Source organism: Vipera berus (genome assembly GCF_964194415.1).
Source record: "Vipera berus genome assembly, chromosome: Z".
Classification (NCBI taxonomy): Eukaryota; Metazoa; Chordata; class Lepidosauria; order Squamata; family Viperidae; genus Vipera; species Vipera berus.
The window spans coordinates 81328126-81343264 of record NC_138205.1 but is presented as its reverse complement, the minus strand read 5'-3'; positions in this window follow the sequence as shown (position 1 = coordinate 81343264).

Genomic DNA, 15139 nt, shown 5'->3' with positions numbered 1-15139 from the left:
TCAGTATTGTGCAGCAAATAAATCTAACTGTCCTGTTTTGCATTTTCCATTGCCATGCTGATCAAAACTGGCTTGCTGAAGGCATACTGGCATGATGTTACTATAGAAGAAGCATTGTCTTCAGATAAATCTGAATTTTCACCCAATTATTACTATGAGTAAATTTGCCCTGTTCCCACATCTTCTGCAGCCCTTCTCAGAAATCCAGTCTCACCCTTCCATAGATGCCATTTTTCAACATTTATTTTTCATGGAAATCATGAACTATATCCATTTTGGAAAAGGCAGCATATTCTACTACTGTATGATAGAGATTTTGTGAGATTTTAAAATACTATTTTGTATTAATTATATTAATGTATGGTATTTAGTAGCAAACTAGTGACTAGATTCGTTTAATTTCATATATAAGATAGAACTTTTTTTCTCTTTAGTTTTTCTTATTAATTTATTTTATTTTGGTTTCTATTTTTTTCTTTAAATTTAAATATTTAATTGTGGCCTTTAAATATTGATTGTGTATGATTTAGAACAGAGATATACAGTCTACAGTAATTCCCTCCAAATGTTTGAGACTTCAATTTCCATTATGTCTAGTGGAAAACACAACGTGGATAACTCCTGGTTTATCATCTCCCCAACAGAATTATAATCAACTTGGAAGCCCTCCACTAAAGATAATCAATTCTATTCCACAGAGAATGGTAGTACCATAGGTTCCGGCTTCCAGTGGAGAAAATGATGCTTTAATCTTTTCTATCTCTTTATTTTTTCTGTATAACTAACAAGAAGCAATAAGCAGTGCAAAAAGAAATGGCTGCGTAAAATTTGTTGGACTTTATTCTGGTCTTTACCAAAGATTTGCCCCAGCCAGGTTGGGGGGGGGGGGAAGAGGGAAATTTAAAAACAAAATCCCAAAACACAAAGCAGCATATTTTAGCCACTTTTACAGCAGGTGGGAGCATGGAATCAGTAGACTAGGGTTTTGATAATCATGCACCACCAAATCATAGTGCTTCTGCAGCATAGCTGCTGATTGCCTTACCTGTGACATATGAGGGGGCGTAATGGCTCCTGACACTGAGCTTGTCAGCTGGAAAGTGAGATCTGAACTGTGCAATAGGTGAGTTCCCATTACTTGCCTCAGGTCCTGCCCACCTAGCAGTTCCAAAGCATGCAAATGTGAGTAGGTTAATAGGTGAGAAGGTAATTGTGTTCTGTGCACTTCGGCATATAGTCATGTTGGCCACATAACCCCATTGGAAAGTGTCTTCAGACAACGATGGCTCCCTCAGCTAAGAAACAGAACCACACCCTAGAGTTAAACACAACTGGACAGTGGAAATCTATACTTTTACCTTTATGACATATGATCACAGCTACAATATATTTTTTTCCAAAGGATATGTTTTTGTTCCACAATGTTGGATCTGTATTGCAAAATAGATGATGCAATACAAAAAGTTAGGGTAAATTTCTTCAAAGGAACCCACCCCTTTCCTTACACACACACCCTTCAATAATACACATGGAGAAGTGCAATCATTGAAAAAACAAGACAGTCCATTTTTACACTTTTAAGATCTTACCATAAAAGTGTGAAATCTGATTGGCAATAAGGTAGATACGATCTCAAATTTGTTTAAAAATAAATATGTTTCTTTTGATAAACATATATACATCCACATACCTGTGAAGAGCTAGGATGTTTTTGGAAGTCAGAAAAAGACAAAGCATGACACCTGCTGTTTGAGAGTGAGTATGAAAGTTGTACTCAAACCCAACTATTTTTCTGAATTTCCTAAGTTTTATGTACTTCTTTTTTCTTGTATTTTTGAAAACTTTCATGTAAACCTGACAACTAGAAGAAAAACTGGAATCTATAATAAATAGATTTATTATAGTATGATTTTTTTTACCTGTTGCCTTTCCATAATTTTATCCCTTTGGTAGATTACTCTAGAATTTTTTTATATATATGATTTGGAGAAGGAGGTGGATTTAGATGACGGGTGAAGATGTTCCAACATCTATGAGTCTCTGACATGGGTGGAAGTTAAAAGCTTTTGGCTTTGATTTGTTCTGGGTTACTAATGTCTTACATCAATGTGCTCTTTTATTTTGTATCTCATTTCCTGTCTTCCTGATTTCTCACTTTCCAAATGTTCAGATAATAATTAGTCACTGAGTGCACACTCACTCAGCATTGGATGACTACTTTGAAACTCTGTCCTTCCTTCCCTTGTTTTTCTATTATATATCTTTAAATCTTGGACAAAGATTGGGGCTTTTTTATGACTAATAGCATATGTCTCAACTACATAAAGCAACATCAAAATGCATATTTCTATGATGGTTCATGTAACTACATTTTTTCTTTTTTTCCTCCTCTTCTTTTCCAGAAATATTTTTAAAATATTTTTTTAAAGTACTTGAAGTACAAGATCTTAAGTATCGTTTAAGCGAATCATAACATGTCAAGAAATATTAACAGACATTTTGAATATATAAGCCATCAACTGCATTAAGAAAATAATAAGATTATTTGTGGAAAGCCGGAGCTTCCGGTTTGCACACACGGCGCTGGTGGACATACTGGGAGAAGCTCTCCCATTGCTGTCCGGTGTTACTTCATCGGAGGACCCTGCAAAGGGTTAAAAGTTGCCCTGGAGGGGCGACCACCATGAGGAGGTTATCTCTCTGCAATTGCAGAAGGGCGGTAGCCCTCCGTTTGATCCGGAGTTACTCCTTTGGCCAAAAGAAGAAGAGCCGTTCCCTGCCGAAAGCCAAAATTACTATCAAGCACAACGAAGCAATCTGGAGGATTTGGGTAAGACCTTACTCCTCTTACTTCCCTAATTACTTTCCTGTGGGAGTTTCTTGAAAATCTTTTTCCCCCTTCTTGAAAATTCAGCGACTGCTTACTTGGGGATTTACAACCTTAAAGCCTCAAAAGAAATTAAATGATTAAGCTAAATAACTAAGCAACTCTATCTGTACCTCTGAAATTTTGGGGCCACTAAAAAGTTTTTATTGTCTATTTTTACAGGGACGTACTATCCTATTTACTGCTAAAAATGAATTAATTGGATAAAAGACATATTCTATTACTCTGCAAAAGGATTGTATAGGCTATTGAGGACATCTTGTGGTGAAACCCGGTATAGCAAGTAAACTTTTTTTTTTTATTTTGAGACCTGGCTTTAACAGATTTGTCCTTGACACTATCTTTAAAGATAAAAATTAGGAACACCTGGCACTGAAAACAACCTTTTGGAATAGTGGAGGTGGACATTTATTGACTATTATTAAAATAGCCTCTACTAAAGGCCTATCTGTAAAATATTAAAGAAATGGAAGATTATATCCCACCACTTGACTATAAACTCATAATTGATACAATTCTGGCAATGACTGCAGAAATAAAAGCCAAACTTAAAGATAAATTTGATAGCACAAACTCACCAAATGAGACTCTGACTACAATTGATGAATTGACAATCCAAAAACGAACAGAGGTTGAGGAATTTAACAACAAAACAGGGGACTTCTAAGTACAACCAGTACAATCTACTGAGAGCCTTGAAGCCCAAACGTTGATTTCAACTATAAAATCTACATTCCAACAAGCAACAGAAGCTGAAGAAAGCAATACTAAGATGGAGGATGCCAAAGGCCTTCAGATACAGTACACCAAGACTTCAACCAACCAACCAATAATTACAACACCAGATATGACCTCTTACGTAAGCCAGATGGATTGGAAAGAAGAAGAAGACCAGAGTGAACCAAGAAGAACTGCACTATGCCGAACATGGAGATTGGATTTACTGGAACGAAAATTTAATGACTACAAAGGGGTCACTCTGTATGATAAATTGCTAACTGGATGGTCTCCCTGGATTCAAACAATGTGCGTAGGAAGAAAGGGAGAAACATTTGAGAAGCTAAAGGCAATGATATGGAAGCCTGCTTGGCACAAAAAGAAAGCTAGAATTAGACTTAATTGAACTTCCCTCCTTTTTCTGTTGTAAGTGTTAGGATTTGCAATAATAAAGCTTAAATGTTTCTCTCAATTGTTATGAGATATAAACTGAGTCTATATTCAGGATATAGATCTTTAAGGGAATGAAAATTAGCTAAAATAATAAAACATACTTTCTTAATTGTAGATGAATTGTAAGGATGACAAATAGCATATGTATGTATTTCTGATATGATAATTACTATATAATGAAATAGATTAGCTATCAGAACATAACTTTGAATTATATTATAGAATTTGCAATGATATAATAAAAGATATTATTTTAAAAAATGGATGAAGTACTAAGATGTTAAACAGAATATATTTGTTGTAATGATAGAGCTAAAAAATTTCTTAATGGGCTAAGGGGAATCTTTAAAAGATACATATTGATTTTATACTTAACTTTTAGACCTTTAAAGGAAAGGAAAATTAGCTATTAGAATTGACTTAAATTACAAAATTTGGAAGGATACAACAAAAGATATTTTCTCAATAATTAGTGAACTTTTAAGATCTTAAATAGAAAAAAATTGTATAACATAAGAATGCACTGAAATGAACAATATATGTATTTTAGACAGGATAATTACTATATAATGAAATGGGGAAATGTGGGCTACCCGAAAACTAAGTTTTCTTTTATATATTATAGGCTAGTTCGGATTATCTTATTATTATTATTATACATATTTGGCCAAACTGAGATAACTAGCAGCTGCTGTTAGCAGTAACCACCTTAAATGTGCTTATGTAATTAGGTAAAATGTAAAAACAGGACATGGATATGTATATGTGAAAATATAATGAAAATTGTTCTAATTGATTGTGTTATAATTAGAAATGTATTAACTTGATTAATTTGACTATGCTATCATAACTAAGGGAATTGGAGAGGGAATTCTTGTTGATGACCTATCTACAAATGACTTTGTTATTTACTATTGTTTACTTTTAACTACCCAACCACCGTATTGCTTCATAAATACCTGGATGTAAAACTAAAAAATCACTAAAACTTGTATTAAAAAAGATTGTGGAAAGCCTCTGATCAAAAGACTACATTAGTGTTCTCTGATATCGTAGACTCCAATGGATTGATGCCACATTTCTGAGCATTTCCAGATTGGAAGTTCTGGAATTTGTTACCCAATACATCTGGAAAGTACAAGACTATGGAAAGTTGCTTTAAACCGTGTTTCCCCAAAAATAAGACCCGGTCTTATTTTTTTATTTTATTTTTTATTTTATTTTAATTCCATTTATATCCCGCCCTTCTCCGAAGACTCAGGGCGGCTTACAAGCTTAGTAGTAGCCTTCATTCTATGTATATGCCTGCTTATTAGGGCTTTCACACACACCCCAAGCGGCATTATTACAAAGTCAGCTTAATTGCCCCCAACAATCTGGGTCCTCATTTTACCTACCTCGGAAGGATGGAAGGCTGAGTCAACCTTGAGCCTGGTGGGATGCGAACCTGCACTAATTGCAGGCAGCTGGTGTTACTTAAGGAGGCATTAGCCCAGTGCTCCACCAAGGCTCATTTTATTTATTTTTGCCTTCAAAAGAGGCACCAGATCTTATTTTCAGGGGATGTCTTACCCACTTACCTTAGGACTGCCACAGCCAAGCCTCCCACGCCCCAACACCTGTCGCGCTGTTGCCCAGTGCCACTGCTCGTGGCAGGAGGCCACATGGCTTGTTGTGCCATGTCGTAAGACAATGGCAGCACCGGCACGAGGTGCTGCATAGCCTCCTGCCACACTGACATACTGTACACTGACAATGTTGTATGCTTGCAAAAAATAAAGAATGGAATCCCAGAAAATTTGCCAGGAACACTTTTACATTATATATGGAAGATTGCTGAGATTGAAGGGCCAAAAGGATTCTTTGTAATTAGTTTCTGAATCATGTTATTCTTAAAAGACACACCTTTCTTCAACCATTTAACTTCTTTACTGGAAGTGTTTTAACTTGTCCACAAAATTAGTCAGGAAGAACAGCTGTTGTGCCTAATTTGTTAAAAATATATATTCTGTACTATATTTTCATTCAAATATTTCAGATATAAAGTCTGGGTTAAGCTAAAATTTCAAATTTTGAGTTGATCATAGCATGGCTTTTACTATATTTCACATATTTTTTATAAGAACCTTTCTTTCTATCCCTGGATGCATAGTCTTTGGTTTCTTATGAATATTTCCATTATTCATCAGTAATAACTTCAGAGGACTGTAGTCTATTGTCTAGTCTGTAGCTTAATGTGTTATGTAGTCTACATAAGATTTAGTATTTTTTTTAAACCTGAGTGGCCAACTTGTAGCCCTACAACCATAAGCACATTTAAGGTGGTTACTGCTAACAGCAGCTGCTAGTTATCTCAGTTTGGCCAAATATGTTTTGAATTAAGGTGCATGGTAATGCATAAAAGCCTAATGATTTTGGTCAGTGTAAGAAAAGCATCATATTGGTCTGTGATAGCCAAAATTAAGAAGTCTGGCAACCTTTTTTTCAGATTAACAAATGATTGCAAAATGATGACCTCAAGATCTATAATGGAGTGATATGGAAAATTGAAATGCTCTGATATTACTTTGTTTGAGTCCAAATCTCAAATTTGTGCCCATTAATGAACCTGCATCTGCATAACCACACCATTTCCCCCTCCCTTCTTATCCTAATCTGCACCCATTTGGCCACTTCATGCATCTGACACACTAAACTATGGCTCACAAAAAATTATGCCTTTGATTAAAATGTGTAGTCTGAAAAGGTGCTACCAGATGACTTCTGATTCGTGATTTAGGAAAAAGCAATCTCCATCCCACTGAAATGTTTTTAAAATATTATCCAACTGCTATTATGGAACCTTGTCAGGAAATGCAAAAAAAAATATTACTCCTTATAATTCATGCAACCCCTTACATACTGTCTTTAAGCCATTCTAATTACAGCAGCTCACCAAAAAGGTTCCTATTCTCTGCTGTAATCCTTTTCATTGAATGAGGATAGATTTAGTTCTGATGAATTTGACTTGAGTTCAAGGTGGAATAAGGGAGATACATGGGGGAGACTACTGCAATAACCCTGTAACCACTGGTGGGATTCAAATAATTTAACAACCAGTTCCCTCTGAAATCACAGAACCTTTTAAGGGGTGCACATGTAAAAACCAAGCTAGGGCAGGAGGGGGAACTGCCCCACGCATCCTGCACCTAGGCCACTTCCTGCTTGGTGACCTCCCCCCACCGGTTCAATGACCCAGCTGCCCAACCGCCTCTTCCCTTTCACCCCCCCAAGCCAGACTGCCATGCTATGGAGGATGGACCTTACTCAGTCCCCTTCTGTCCCTTTGGAGCCAGGCGGTAGTGACAGCAAACAGCTCTGCCGCCACTGTGCAACAGCCGCATCTGCCACTTGAGGGGCTTTCTTCAGGCCCTGCCTCCCTTGGCGCCCCTGCTTCTCCCTGCAGGTCACCTGCCCAGCAGTAGCCACTGTCTCCTTCTACGCTGACTTTCCCTTGGCTTGCGCTGTGACTGGGGGGCGCAAACCTCCCCTGCCGGGTCCCTCCGCCAGCCTTGCTATCCCTCCCCCAGCCCTTAAAATCCAGAGCAGACACTCAGTTTCTTACAAAAATCATACCAGTAGCTACCGTATCCTCAGCTGATCAGGAAGAAAAGATGTTTCTGGATTTTAAGGCAGAAAAGTGAAAAGGAGGGGTGCAATTTCAAACAGCCTCATGGAGAAAAAGAGCAAAGCTCTTCTGTTTGTCATCCGACGCAGGTGCCAAGGCCAACCCTGTGGGAAGTGGATCCACTTCTAAAGGGCTTTGCAGAACCATCAGGAATGGGAGCCTGGCTTTCCTTGCCCAGCTCCAGCTGGAGTATTTTCCTGGAGCTTAGTCTCTTTCCATATGAAGCATCTTTCCTTTCCTCCCTTCTGCTGGGAGGAAAGCAGCAGAAAACGGAGCTGCCATTTCCAGAAGGGAGAAGGGAGATGCCAGCTGATGCAGGGCAGCAAGAAAGTGTGGTGGCAGTGACAGAGGGCTGGCGGAGGGAAATCAAAGCCAGCAGAGGAAGGTGGCAGGGGAGGCTTGCACAGATTTATCATAACCGGTTCATCGAACTCAACAAAAAATGTGGTTTCGGTTCTACCGAACTGGTGCAAACCAGCTAAATCCCCCCTCTACCTGTAACCTGTTATAAGAGTGAATGATCTCTGGGACACTACCATGGCCATAATTTGGAACAGGATCATAAGTAGCTTTTGAAGGAGTTCTATCATAATCTCAAAAGATCATTAAGCAACTGGTTGTAACTTGAGGACTACTTGCAGATATACATTAACATTTTTGTCTGGACTATTTTCTTTAGGAGTGCACCAATATTGTGTTTATGCTAAGGTGAGAGAAGTGCACTGAGGAACTGAAGTGGAAAATAAGGTATAGGAACTCTGTTTTCTCTTTGTATACTATTACCATGAAAAATGTTCTAAGGGGTCCAGTCAGAAATAATAATAACAACAACAACAACAACTTTATTGTCACTTTGGGTTATAAAATGCCAAAAAAGAAACCCTCTGGAACACCAAAGTGGAAAATTCAACTTGAAAATAAAACAAAAATTACGAGGAGATGTCAGCAAATTGAAATACTTGAAAGAAGGAAAACTAAAGAATGAAAAGCTGAAAAATAGTTTATACAAAAAATATAACCTGGAGGAAAAAACAATAACAGAAATAATGGAAAACCTAAAACAGCGTGTAATAGCAACAGCAAAGAAAATTGAAAGATATGAAGGACGAATAAAACAATATCGTGAAAACATCCAGTTCAGAAGAAACCAGTACTTCTTCTATCGGTCACTTGATGAAAATAAAGTCCAAACTACTGTTCTACCATGTAAAGAAAAAACCTTAAACTTTTGGAAAGAAATGTGGGAAAACCCAGTGGAACTTAATAAAACTGCCTCTTGGATCAAAGATATCCAAAAACAAGCAACACAAAACAAAATGGAGAATATTGTAATAACCACCGATATGGTTGCAAAACAAGTAAAGAGGGTCAAGAACTGGTGTGCACCTGGCCTTGATGAGCTGCATGGATACTGGTTGAAACACCTCACCAGCCTCCATCACCACATGGCCACTCAGTTTGATGAAATGCTTCAAAATGCCACAAGTGAAGAATGGTTAACAGCTGGTCAAACATACTTGATAATGAAAGACCCAGAAAAGAGCACAGAACCAAGCAACTACCGCCCAATTACTTGTCTGCCAACAATGTTCAAACTTTTTACAAGAACACTGGCAATTTCAGTATTCAATCATCTGATGGAAAACAATTTGTATCCGGCAGAACAAAAAGGAAATTATAAAAAATCAAGAGGAACAAAAGATCAGCTGCTCATTGACAAAATGGTACTTAAAAATGCAAAACGACGAAAAACAAATTTAAATATGGCATGGATTGATTGCAAGAAAGCATTTGACTCATTACCCCACAGTTGGATTAATGTGTGTTTGGAAAACTTTGGAATCAGCAAAAACATCTGTACATTTTTGAAAGCAAATATGCAAAAATGGAAAACAGTTCTAACAGCAAATGGGGAGAACATTGGTGAAACCAACGTCAGACGAGGAATCTTCCAAGGGGACTCACTTTCACCACTACTGTTCAACATTGCATTAATTCCATTAATAATATTATGAAACACAAAACTGGGATACCACATCTCAAGCCAGCATGGCAAGATAAACCATCTACTAAACATGGATGACTTAAAAATGTATGCGAAAAGCCACACTGAACTTGAATCAATACTCAACGCAGTTCAACTGTTTAGCAGCGACATCAGAATGGACTTTTGACTTGGAAAATGTGCTATATTATCCATTCAATGAGGAAAAATGGGAAAAACAGAAGGAATAGTACTGGGAAAACGGAAGTATTGTGAAAGCACTAGCAAAGGATGATGGTTACAAATACCTAAGCATATTGGAAGCAGATAACATCTTGAATGGAAAAGTCAAAGAGTCAATGCAAGAGAGTCCGCAAAATACTAAAATCAAAACTGAATGCTGGAAATATAATTAAAGCCATTAATACATGGGCAGTCTCAGTGATATGCTACCCAGCTGGAATTATCAACTGGACTTTGGCTGAATTGGAACAGCTAGACCGGAAAACGCATAAATGCACCACACTCTACATCCATGAAGTGACATTGACAGGTTGTACCTGCCAAGAAGAATAGGGGGCAGAGGGCTACTGCAAATCCACCAAACTGTAGAAGAAGAAAAACAAAGTTTGAATGACTATGTGAATCAAAGTACAGAAAAATTGCTGCAGGCTGTAAAAACAGAGAGCATTATAAAAACAACAGAAAGAAAGGCAGAATATAAGGAAAAACGACTGGATGACAGATTAAATAGATGGAAAACCAAAGCTTTGCATGGACATTATTTGAAAAACATTGAAGGAAAATGTGATAACAACTTGACATGGGCATGGCTTAAGATGGAACCATCAAGAAAGAAATGGAAGGCTTAATACTGGATGCTCAAGAACAAGCACTACAAACTAATGCCATGAAAACGAAGATACAAAAATCTACTGACAACCCAAATTACCGACTTTGCAACAACAAAGTTGAAACTGTTTCACATTTAATACATGAGTGCAGCAAAATCGCGCAAATTGATTACAAATCTAGACATGATTGAGTTGCTAAACTAATCCACTGGGCATTGTGTAAAAAATACGACTTGCCTGTGTCCGAAACATTGTGGGAACATAGGGTGGAAAAAGAATGAGAGAATGAAGATCTTGTGGGACTTCCAAATACAGACAGATCGCCACTTGGAACACAACATGCCAGATATCACAGTCATGGAGAACCAAAGCATATAGTTGATTGATATTGCCGTACCAGGAGATGCCAGAGTCGAAGAAAAAGAACTGGAAAAAAATACAAAATACTGCGACCTGGCCATCGAAAATGTGTGATTATGGATGAAACGTGTAACAGTGATACCCACTGTCATCGGGACATTGGGAATTATGTCCAAAAACTTTGCAAAATACATCAAGAAATTGCAGCTTCCTGCAATAACTCCAGGAAAGCTACAAAACACTGTGCTACTCGGAACATGTTACATTTTAAGGAGATACCTGACTGATACCTAGGATGCTGGCAGCAACCCTTGTCAACCATTAGTGCCAGTCAATTTGAATGTTCAGTTGACTGAGATTCATGTTTAATGAATAAAAGTTTTATAATAACTTTATTGTCACTTTGAATGTACACCAATCGACATACATCAAAATGTAATTTTGTTGCATACAGGAGACCATGGTAAAATTAGGAGCAGCTGAACATTCTATATTTGTTTCTTTTACATCTTGTTCTGAAGCATGCATCACAGGCTTTTGTACACAGTGATTTCTGATTCACATAATACCATATTTAGGAAGGAAATCCTGTTTCAAAGATTTTTTCACCAACTCCCAAGGGTTCCTGCTAACCTCATGCTGGCCATAAAAATAATATGTTTAAAAATAAGTGACAGATGTATATATAAAGAGCTTGCCAGCTGAGAACCAAACTAAAATTCTACTTTAATTTAGGATAAGTTCCACTGAACTCAATGAGACATCTAAATAGAAATATGTGGAATTCTACTGCAAATATCTATTCATTTAAATGCAAATATATGTGAAGAGAGAACCTCGGTTAGCAGCAAACAGAGTTTGTAATCAAAATATACTAAACCAGTGTTTCACAATCTTGGCAGCTTGAAAATGTATGGAATTCTGGGAGTTGAAGTTTACACATCTTTAAGTTGTCAAGGTTGGAAATTACTAAACCATTCCTCTTGAACGATTTATTTCTACCCAGAATTTTTTTTCCATTGGACATATAAACAGAATCAAAAGACAGAACCAAACCATGTTTTACTGAGCCCTCAAATATGACTATTTATATGAATAAGGAATGGAAGACTAAAGACAATTGAAATCTTACTGCCTTCAGTAGAGCCTGAATACAGTCAACATGCAGTAATAAAATCCAAATGCAAGTGAAAAAGAGGGCATTATGGCTAAATCTATTGTTTTTTAGTTAGAAACTTTGGACCACCAGACTGAAAAAGGGCTAGATCTAGTTAGCTAACAGAGGCAGAAATCAGGCAGGCCCAATTCACAAAAGAAGTGAGGTGTGCTATAAAATAACTATTAAGTATATAAATTCTTTTAACCTGTCACAATTTGTCAGTTTGCTTTGCTTTGAAAAGTGATTGGGTAGGTACAACAACAGGGATTTTAGCCCATGGGAATTAAATTCAGGAATATTTGGCTTGGTCATCTGCAGGTTTTGTAGATGCTCACTGTTCAGGCTCCTAAATAATTCAGAACCAATTAATATTTAGCTAAAAATAGTGTTGCTTGTTTAAAAGTTGGAAAATGGTGGAAAAGGAACTGAGTATGTGCAGCCTGGAGGACAGAAGAGAGAGGAGTGACATGATTGAACCCTTTAAATATATTAAGGGTGTAAATAAGGTTCTAGAAGGCAGTATATTCAATATTAAGCAAAAATCAAGAACAAAGTGTCAGGGGAAGGGAAGTTCAAAATGTTAGAATGTATGATGTCACAGAAAGAGTAGTGGAAGTTTGGAACCAACATCCAGTGGAGATGATCATCAGTAACTGAATTTAAACTTGCTTGGGGTAAACATATGTTCATCATTAAATTAATTAAAAATTAAAAAATAAGCAAAAAATCAAAATAATAATAAAATAAAATTGATTAATTAAAAAGAAAACAAATAAACTCAAAGGGCAGACTCAATGGACCACTAGGTCTTTCTCTGCTATCAATTTTGTACGTTTCTATGAGGATCTTTTTTAAAAAAAGTATCACATTTGCTCGAACAGAGAAAAGTCTATCCAATGTTTCTTATCTTGACAATACCTTTTCTTCTTTACACTTTAAGAAATCTAAACTGATTACTTGTGGAACAACCTCGATCAAGATTTGTTTTTTAATTTTAATCCCATTTATATCCCGCCCTTCTCCGAAGACTCAGGGTGGCTTACACTATAAGCACAAATCAATGTGCTTAGCAATAGCCTTCATTCTATGTATATGCCTGCTTATTAGGGCTTTTGCCCCCCCAAGCGGCATTATTACAAAGTCAGCTTATTGCCCCCAACAATCTGGGTCCTCATTTTACCTACTGTACTTTCCGGCATATAAGACGACTTTTTAACCCATGAAAATCTTCTCAAAAGTCAGGGGTCGTCTTGCCGGGTGCTGAAACTTTAGGGACAGGGCTGGCTGGAAAACCTGGAGCGGATCTTCCATTTAGTCTGCGCAAGGAAAGCGGGACCAATTGGAGTAGAAGCTGCAGTCTGTAATTTTTTACAGGCTGGGGTCTGGGCGTCTTTCCTTCTAAAGTTGAAGAGCAGCTGTAGGCAGGTGGGGAATGCAAGAGCAACTTGAAAGGCAGGTGGGGAATGCCATAGCCAGAGCAGCTGCTTAGCTCTAAGGACACATTTGACTCAGGAACTGGGCGGGCTGGCTGGAAAACCTGGAGCGGATCTCCCATTTGGTCTTTTTTTTTAATCCCATTTATATCCCGCCCTTCTCCGAAGACTCAGGGCGGCTTACAATTTAAAGCACAAATCAATGTGCCTAGCAATAGCCTTCATTCTATGTATATGCCTGCTTATTAGAGCTTTCACCCCCCCTCCACAAGCAGCATTATTACAAAGTCAGCTTATTGCTCCCAACAATCTGAGTCCTCATTTTACCTACCTCGGAAGGATGGAAGGCTGACTCAACCTTGAGCCTGGTGGGATGCGAACCTGCACTAATTGCAGGCAGCTGGTGTTACTTAAGGCTCTGCGCAGGGAAAGCTTTAGAGTGAATTAGGAAAAGTGAAAAAGTGAATTAGGAAAATAGGAAACGGTTGCTGGAATTGAGTATGTGTAGTTTAACAAAGAGAAGGGTGAGGGGTGACATGATAGCAGTGATCCAATATCTCAGGGGCTGCCACAAAGAAGAGGGAGCCAAGCTATTCTCCAAAGCACCTGAAAGCAGGACAAGAAGCAACGGATGGAAACTAGTCAAGGAGAGAAGCAACCTAGAACTAAGGAGAAACTTCCTGACAGTTAGAACAATTAACCAGTGGAACAACCTGCCTCCAGAAGTGGTGAATGCTCCAACACTGGAAGTTTTTAAGAAGAGACTGGACAGCCATTTGTCTGAAATGGTATAGGGTTTCCTGCCTTAGCAGGGGGTTGGACAAGATGACCTCCAAGGTCCCTTCCAACTTATTATTATTATTATTATTATTATTATTATTATTATTATTATTATTATTATTATTATTATTATTATTATGTTTAATCCACTTGCACTGTTTTATGTTTACATGTTTGATGACAAACAGCCTTATGTTTATAAGTGACAGTTTTCCTACTAAGTACCTGCATGTCATAAGCATTTGAATTAAAATTACCATATTAAAATCAAATCTGATGTTTTTAAATTTTTATTTGGTTTGCGTTGGAAGAGGGGTATTCTTATACGTCGAGTATAGCCCAAACCCTATAATTTAACAGGAAATGTAGGGGGTCGTCTTATACGCCCAGTCGTCTTATACACCGGAAAATACGGTGCCTCAGAAGGATGGAAGGCTGAGTCAACCTTGAGCCTGGTGGGATGCGAACCTGCACTAATTGCAGGCAGCTGGTGTTACTTAAGGAGGCATTAGCCCACTGCTCCACCAAGGCTCTTCCAAGATCTTCCAAGAAGCAACAAAGCTAGAAGTCTTTACCCTTATACAGGGCTTTTTTTCTCATAGAACGCTCAGAACGTAATTCCGGCACCTTTTTTGGATGGAACCTTGTAGGGTAGGGCAAGGCGGGCTGTATGACATGTGTGAGTTCCGGCACCTTTTTCTTTTACAAAAAAAGCACTGCCCTTATATAAAGGGAAAGTTATTTAATGGATTAAAAAAACATTCAGGATCATTTCCCTATATTGAAATATATGAACAATTTATCTTCTCAGCCTTCTAGCACCCCCCAAGAGTTATAATGATATC